Source organism: Procambarus clarkii, unplaced genomic scaffold, assembly GCF_040958095.1.
Source record: "Procambarus clarkii isolate CNS0578487 unplaced genomic scaffold, FALCON_Pclarkii_2.0 HiC_scaffold_101, whole genome shotgun sequence".
Taxonomy (NCBI): Eukaryota; Metazoa; Arthropoda; class Malacostraca; order Decapoda; family Cambaridae; genus Procambarus; species Procambarus clarkii.
The window spans coordinates 4,289,920-4,299,247 of NW_027189134.1; positions in this window are offsets into that span (position 1 = coordinate 4,289,920).

Sequence of the window (9,328 nt, forward strand, 5' to 3'; positions counted from 1 at the left end):
AGTATCACGATATGTGATTTGGCCTTCAAATCTCAGAATTTCGCATAATATTGCATTTTAAGCAAGTTTTCTTGCATTTTGCTTCGTACGAAAAATCATCGAATTTAGCAATATTTTAACGTTTATCATCTCCTTTTATTTCATGTGATTTAAACAAAATATCATCGAATTAGGCAATATTATGCCGTTTTCCACGTTTTTGTGAATTTTCAGTCCATGGGTTTTAATTCATATATATACGATAAAAATGATGCAAACACATAATTGATTAGATAATAACCTTAAATACTTCATTTTCAATCATCTATTTGTTTCTCGTTAAAATACTGAGTAAGATATTGAAAAGGGAGAAGTTCGGTTTTATTGCATATATCGACGTTTCAGCCGGATTAGAGCGGTTTTACGTGTACATCTTCCATCGTTAATATAACGGAAAATCAAGAACATTATAGTTAATTCTAATGAAAACACATTGTTTTTATCATTTGTATTGGAAACAACATTGTCATATGTCTTTTCTTGGATCTAAATAATACGAAACCTCGCTCTATGATTTGAAGGTAAAATCCTCAAATATGGTTATATAGTGACTTTTTCACGTTTTTCATGTAGTTTGATATTACGTAAATATATTCATTTTAACCAATATTTCGATACTATTTCATGTAGTATCACGATATGTGATTTGGCCTTCAAATCTCAGAATTTCGCATAATATTGCATTTTAAGCAAGTTTTCTTGCATTTTGTTTCGTACGAAAAATCATCGAATATAGCAATATTTTGACGTTTATCATCTCCTTTTCCTTCATGTGATTTAAACAAAATATCATCGAATTAGGCAATATTATGCCGTTTTCCACGTTTTTGTGAATTTTCAGTCCATGGGTTTTAATTCATATATATACGATAAAAATGATGCAAACACATAATTGATTAGATAATAACCTTAAATACTTCATTTTCAATCATCTATTTGTTTCTCGTTAAAATACTGAGTAAGATATTGAAAAGGGGAGAAGTTCGGTTTTTATTGCATATATCGACGTTTCAGCCGGATTATAGCGGTTTTACGTGTATATCTTCCATCGTTAATATAAACGGAAAATCAAGAACATTATAGTTAATTCTAATGAAAACACATTGTTTTTTATCATTTGTATTGGAAACAACATTGTCATATGTCTTTTCCTGGATCTAAATAATACGAAACCTCGCTCTATGATGTGAAGGTAAAATCCTAAAATATGGTTATATAGTGACTTTTTCACGTTTTTCATGTAGTTTGATATTACGTAAATATATTCATTTCTACCAATATTTCGATACTATTTCATGTAGTATCACGATATGTGATTTGGCCTTCAAATCTCAGAATTTCGCATAATATTGCATTTTAAGCAAGTTTTCTTGCATTTTGCTTCGTACGAAAAATCATCGAATTTAGCAATATTTTAACGTTTATCATCTCCTTTTATTTCATGTGATTTAAACAAAATATCATCGAATTAGGCAATATTATGCCGTTTTCCACGTTATTGTGAATTTTCAGTCCATGGGTTTTAATTCATATATATACGATAAAATGATGCAAACACATAATTGATTAGATAATAACCTTAAATACTTAATTTTCAATCATCTATTTGTTTCTCGTTAAAATACTGAGTAAGATATTGAAGTTGGGAGAAGTTCGGTTTTTATTGCATATATCGACGTTTCAGCCGGATTAGAGCGGTTTTACGTGTACATCTTCCATCGTTAATATAAACGGAAAATCAAGAACATTATAGTTAATTCTAATGAAAACACATTGTTTTTTATCATTTGTATTGGAAACAACATTGTCATATGTCTTTTCTTGGATCTAAATAATACGAAACCTCGCTCTATGATTTGAAGGTAAAATCCTCAAATATGGTTATATAGTGACTTTTTTCACGTTTTTCATGTAGTTTTATATTACGTAAATATATTGATTTTTACCAATATTTCGATACTATTTCATGTAGTATCACGATATGTGATTTGGCCTTCAAATCTCAGAATTTCGCATAATATTGCATTTTAAGCAAGTTTTCTTGCATTTTGCTTCGTACGAAAAATCATCGAATTTAGCAATATTTTAACGTTTATCATCTCCTTTTATTTCATGTGATTTAAACAAAATATTATCGAATTAGGCAATATTATGCCGTTTTCCACGTTTTTGTGAATTTTCAGTCCATGGGTTTTAATTCATATATATACGATAAAAATGATGCAAACACATAATTGATTAGATAATAACCTTAAATACTTCATTTTCAATCATCTATTTGTTTCTCGTTAAAATACTGAGTAAGATATTGAAAAGGGGAGAAGTTCGGTTTTTATTGCATATATCGACGTTTCAGCCGGATTAGAGCGGTTTTACGTGTACATCTTCCCTCGTTAATATAAACGGAAAATCAAGAACATTATAGTTAATTCTAATGAAAACACATTTTTTTTATCATTTGTATTGGAAACAACATTGTCATATGTCTTTTCTTGGAACTAAATAATACGAAACCTCGCTCTATGATTTGAAGTTAAAATCCTCAAATATGGTTATATAGTGACTTTTTTCACGTTTTTCATGTAGTTTGATATTACGTAAATATATTCATTTTTACCAATATTTCGATACTATTTCATGTAGTATCACGATATGTGATTTGGCCTTCAAATCTCAGAATTTCGCATAATATTGCATTTTAAGCAAGTTTCTTGCATTTTGCTTCGTACGAAAAATCATCGAATTTAGCAATATTTTAACGTTTATCATCTCCTTTTCCTTCATGTGATTTAAACAAATATCATCGAATTAGGCAATATTTTGCCGTTTTCCACGTTTTTGAGAATTTTCCGTCCATTGGTATTAATTCATATATATATACGATAAAAATGATGCAAACACATAATTGATTAGATAATAACCTTAAATACTTCATTTTCAATCATATATTTGTTTCTCGTTAAAATACTGAGTAAGATATTGAAAAGGGGAGAAGTTCGGTTTTTATTGCATATATCGACGTTTCAGCCGGATTAGAGCGGTTTTACGTGTACATCTTCCATCGTTAATATAAACGGAAAATCAAGAACATTATAGTTAATTCTAATGAAAACACATTGTTTTTTATCATTTGCATTGGAAACAACATTGTCATATGTCTTTTCTTGGATCTAAATAATACGAAACCTCGCTCTATGATTTGAAGGTAAAATCCTCAAATATGGTTATATAGTGACTTTTTTCACGTTTTTCATGTAGTTTTATATTACGTAAATATATTGATTTTTACCAATATTTCGATACTATTTCATGTAGTATCACGATATGTGATTTGGCCTTCAAATCTCAGAATTTCGCATAATATTGCATTTTAAGCAAGTTTTCTTGCATTTTGCTTCGTACGAAAAATCATCGAATTTAGCAATATTTTAACGTTTATCATCTCCTTTTATTTCATGTGATTTAAACAAAATATCATCGAATTAGGCAATATTATGCCGTTTTCCACGTTTTTGTGAATTTTCAGTCCATGGGTTTTAATTCATATATATACGATAAAAATGATGCAAACACATAATTGATTAGATAATAACCTTAAATACTTCATTTTCAATCATCTATTTGTTTCTCGTTAAAATACTGAGTAAGATATTGAAAAGGGGAGAAGTTCGGTTTTATTGCATATATCGACGTTTCAGCCGGATTAGAGCGGTTTTACGTGTACATCTTCCATCGTTAATATAAACGGAAAATCAAGAACATTATAGTTAATTCTAATGAAAACACATTGTTTTTTATCATTTGTATTGGAAACAACATTGTCATATGTCTTTTCTTGGATCTAAATAATACGAAACCTCGCTCTATGATTTGAAGGTAAAATCCTCAAATATGGTTATATAGTGACTTTTTTCACGTTTTTCATGTAGTTTGATATTACGTAAATATATTCATTTTAACCAATATTTCGATACTATTTCATGTAGTATCACGATATGTGATTTGGCCTTCAAATCTCAGAATTTCGCATAATATTGCATTTTAAGCAAGTTTTCTTGCATTTTGTTTCGTACGAAAAATCATCGAATATAGCAATATTTTGACGTTTATCATCTCCTTTTCCTTCATGTGATTTAAACAAAATATCATCGAATTAGGCAATATTTTGCCGTTTTCCACGTTTTTGAGAATTTTCCGTCCATTGGTATTAATTCATATATATATACGATAAAAATGATGCAAACACATAATTGATTAGATAATAACCTTAAATACTTCATTTTCAATCATCTATTTGTTTCTCGTTAAAATACTGAGTAAGATATTGAAAAGGGGAGAAGTTCGGTTTTTATTGCATATATCGACATTTCAGCCGGATTAGAGCGGTTTTACGTGTACATCTTCCATCGTTAATATAAACGGAAAATCAAGAACATTATAGTTAATTCTAATGAAAACACATTGTTTTTTATCATTTGTATTGGAAACAACATTGTCATATGTCTTTTCTTGGAACTAAATAATACGAAACCTCGCTCTATGATTTGAAGTTAAAATCCTCAAATATGGTTATATAGTGACTTTTTTCACGTTTTTCATGTAGTTTGATATTACGTAAATATATTCATTTTTACCAATATTTCGATACTATTTCATGTAGTATCACGATATGTGATTTGGCCTTCAAATCTCAGAATTTCGCATAATATTGCATTTTAGGCAAGTTTTCTTGCATTTTGTTTCGTACGAAAAATCATCGAATATAGCAATATTTTGACGTTTATCATCTCCTTTTCCTTCATGTGATTTAAACAAAATATCATCGAATTAGGCAATATTATGCCGTTTTCCACGTTTTTGTGAATTTTCAGTCCATGGGTTTTAATTCATATATACGATAAAAATGATGCAAACACATAATTGATTAGATAATAACCTTAAATACTTCATTTTCAATCATCTATTTGTTTCTCATTAAAATACTGAGTAAGATATTGAAAAGGGGAGAAGTTCGGTTTTTATTGCATATATCGACGTTTCAGCCGGATTATAGCGGTTTTACGTGTACATCTTCCATCGTTAATATAAACGGAAAATCAAGAACATTATAGTTAATTCTAATGAAAACACATTGTTTTTTATCATTTGTATTGGAAACAACATTGTCATATGTCTTTTCCTGGATCTAAATAATACGAAACCTCGCTCTATGATGTGAAGGTAAAATCCTAAAATATGGTTATATAGTGACTTTTTCACGTTTTTCATGTAGTTTGATATTACGTAAATATATTCATTTCTACCAATATTTCGATACTATTTCATGTAGTATCACGATATGTGATTTGGCCTTCAAATCTCAGAATTTCGCATAATATTGCATTTTAAGCAAGTTTTCTTGCATTTTGCTTCGTACGAAAAATCATCGAATTTAGCAATATTTTAACGTTTATCATCTCCTTTTATTTCATGTGATTTAAACTAAATATCATCGAATTAGGCAATATTATGCCGTTTTCCACGTTATTGTGAATTTTCAGTCCATGGGTTTTAATTCATATATATACGATAAAAATGATGCAAACACATAATTGATTAGATAATAACCTTAAATACTTAATTTTCAATCATCTATTTGTTTCTCGTTAAAATACTGAGTAAGATATTGAAAAGGGGAGAAGTTCGGTTTTTATTGCATATATCGACGTTTCAGCCGGATTAGAGCGGTTTTACGTGTACATCTTCCATCGTTAATATAAACGGAAAATCAAGAACATTATAGTTAATTCTAATGAAAACACATTGTTTTTTATCATTTGTATTGGAAACAACATTGTCATATGTCTTTTCTTGGATCTAAATAATACGAAACCTCGCTCTATGATTTGAAGGTAAAATCCTCAAATATGGTTATATAGTGACTTTTTTCACGTTTTTCATGTAGTTTTATATTACGTAAATATATTGATTTTTACCAATATTTCGATACTATTTCATGTAGTATCACGATATGTGATTTGGCCTTCAAATCTCAGAATTTCGCATAATATTGCATTTTAAGCAAGTTTTCTTGCATTTTGCTTCGTACGAAAAATCATCGAATTTAGCAATATTTTAACGTTTATCATCTCCTTTTATTTCATGTGATTTAAACAAAATATCATCGAATTAGGCAATATTATGCCGTTTTCCACGTTTTTGTGAATTTTCAGTCCATGGGTTTTAATTCATATATATACGATAAAAATGATGCAAACACATAATTGATTAGATAATAACCTTAAATACTTCATTTTCAATCATCTATTTGTTTCTCGTTAAAATACTGAGTAAGATATTGAAAAGGGGAGAAGTTCGGTTTTTATTGCATATATCGACGTTTCAGCCGGATTAGAGCGGTTTTACGTGTACATCTTCCATCGTTAATATAAACGGAAAATCAAGAACATTATAGTTAATTCTAATGAAAACACATTGTTTTTTATCATTTGTATTGGAAACAACATTGTCATATGTCTTTTCTTGGATCTAAATAATACGAAACCTCGCTCTATGATTTGAAGTTAAAATCCTCAAATATGGTTATATAGTGACTTTTTTCACGTTTTTCATGTAGTTTGATATTACGTAAATATATTCATTTTTACCAATATTTCGATACTATTTCATGTAGTATCACGATATGTGATTTGGCCTTCAAATCTCAGAATTTCGCATAATATTGCATTTTAAGCAAGTTTTCTTGCATTTTGCTTCGTACGAAAAATCATCGAATTTAGCAATATTTTAACGTTTATCATCTCCTTTTCCTTCATGTGATTTAAACAAAATATCATCGAATTAGGCAATATTTTGCCGTTTTCCACGTTTTTGAGAATTTTCCGTCCATTGGTATTAATTCATATATATATACGATAAAAATGATGCAAACACATAATTGATTAGATAATAACCTTAAATACTTCATTTTCAATCATCTATTTGTTTCTCGTTAAAATACTGAGTAAGATATTGAAAAGGGGAGAAGTTCGGTTTTTATTGCATATATCGACATTTCAGCCGGATTAGAGCGGTTTTACGTGTACATCTTCCATCGTTAATATAAACGGAAAATCAAGAACATTATAGTTAATTCTAATGAAAACACATTGTTTTTTATCATTTGTATTGGAAACAACATTGTCATATGTCTTTTCTTGGAACTAAATAATACAAAACCTCGCTCTATGATTTGAAGTTAAAATCCTCAAATATGGTTATATAGTGACTTTTTTCACGTTTTTCATGTAGTTTGATATTACTTAAATATATTCATTTTTACCAATATTTCGATACTATTTCATGTAGTATCACGATATGTGATTTGGCCTTCAAATCTCAGAATTTCGCATAATATTGCATTTTAAGCAAGTTTTCTTGCATTTTGCTTCGTACGAAAAATCATCGAATTTAGCAATATTTTAACGTTTATCATCTCCTTTTCCTTCATGTGATTTAAACAAAATATCATCGAATTAGGCAATATTTTGCCGTTTTCCACGTTTTTGAGAATTTTCCGTCCATTGGTATTAATTCATATATATATACGATAAAAATGATGCAAACACGTAATTGATTAGATAATAACCTTAAATACTTCATTTTCAATCATCTATTTGTTTCTCGTTAAAATACTGAGTAAGATATTGAAAAGGGGAGAAGTTCGGTTTTTATTGCATATATCGACATTTCAGCCGGATTAGAGCGGTTTTACGTGTACATCTTCCATCGTTAATATAAACGGAAAAATCAAGAACATTATAGTTAATTCTAATGAAAACACATTGTTTTTTATCATTTGTATTGGAAACAACATTGTCATATGTCTTTTCTTGGATCTAAATAATACGAAACCTCGCTCTATGATTTGAAGGTAAAATCCTCAAATATGGTTATATAGTGACTTTTTTCACGTTTTTCATGTAGTTTGATATTACGTAAATATATTCATTTTAACCAATATTTCGATACTATTTCATGTAGTATCACGATATGTGATTTGGACTTCAAATCTCAGAATTTCGCATAATATTGCATTTTAAGCAAGTTTTCTTGCATTTTGTTTCGTACGAAAAATCATCGAATATAGCAATATTTTGACGTTTATCATCTCCTTTTCCTTCATGTGCTTTAAACAAAATATCATCGAATTAGGCAATATTATGCCGTTTTCCACGTTTTTGTGAATTTTCAGTCCATGGGTTTTAATTCATATATATACGATAAAAATGATGCAAACACATAATTGATTAGATAATAACCTTAAATACTTCATTTTCAATCATCTATTTGTTTCTCGTTAAAATACTGAGTAAGATATTGAAAAGGGGAGAAGTTCGGTTTTTATTGCATATATCGACGTTTCAGCCGGATTAGAGCGGTTTTACGTGTACATCTTCCATCGTTAATATAAACGGAAAATCAAGAACATTATAGTTAATTCTAATGAAAACACATTGTTTTTTATCATTTGTATTGGAAACAACATTGTCATATGTCTTTTCTTGGATCTAAATAATACGAAACCTCGCTCTATGATTTGAAGTTAAAATCCTCAAATATGGTTATATAGTGACTTTTTTCACGTTTTTCATGTAGTTTGATATTACGTAAATATATTCATTTTTACCAATATTTCGATACTATTTCATGTAGTATCACGATATGTGATTTGGCCTTCAAATCTCAGAATTTCGCATAATATTGCATTTTAAGCAAGTTTTCTTGCATTTTGCTTCGTACGAAAAATCATCGAATTTAGCAATATTTTAACGTTTATCATCTCCTTTTCCTTCATGTGATTTAAACAAAATATCATCGAATTAGGCAATATTTTGCCGTTTTCCACGTTTTTGAGAATTTTCCGTCCATTAGTATTAATTCATATATATATACGATAAAAATGATGCAAACACATAATTTATTAGATAATAACCTTAAATACTTCATTTTCAATCATCTATTTGTTTCTCGTTAAAATACTGAGTAAGATATTGAAAAGGGGAGAAGTTCGGTTTTTATTGCATATATCGACATTTCAGCCGGATTAGAGCGGTTTTACGTGTACATCTTCCATCGTTAATATAAACGGAAAATCAAGAACATTATAGTTAATTCTAATGAAAACACATTGTTTTTTATCATTTGTATTGGAAACAACATTGTCATATGTCTTTTCTTGGAACTAAATAATACGAAACCTCGCTCTATGATTTGAAGTTAAAATCCTCAAATATGGTTATATAGTGAC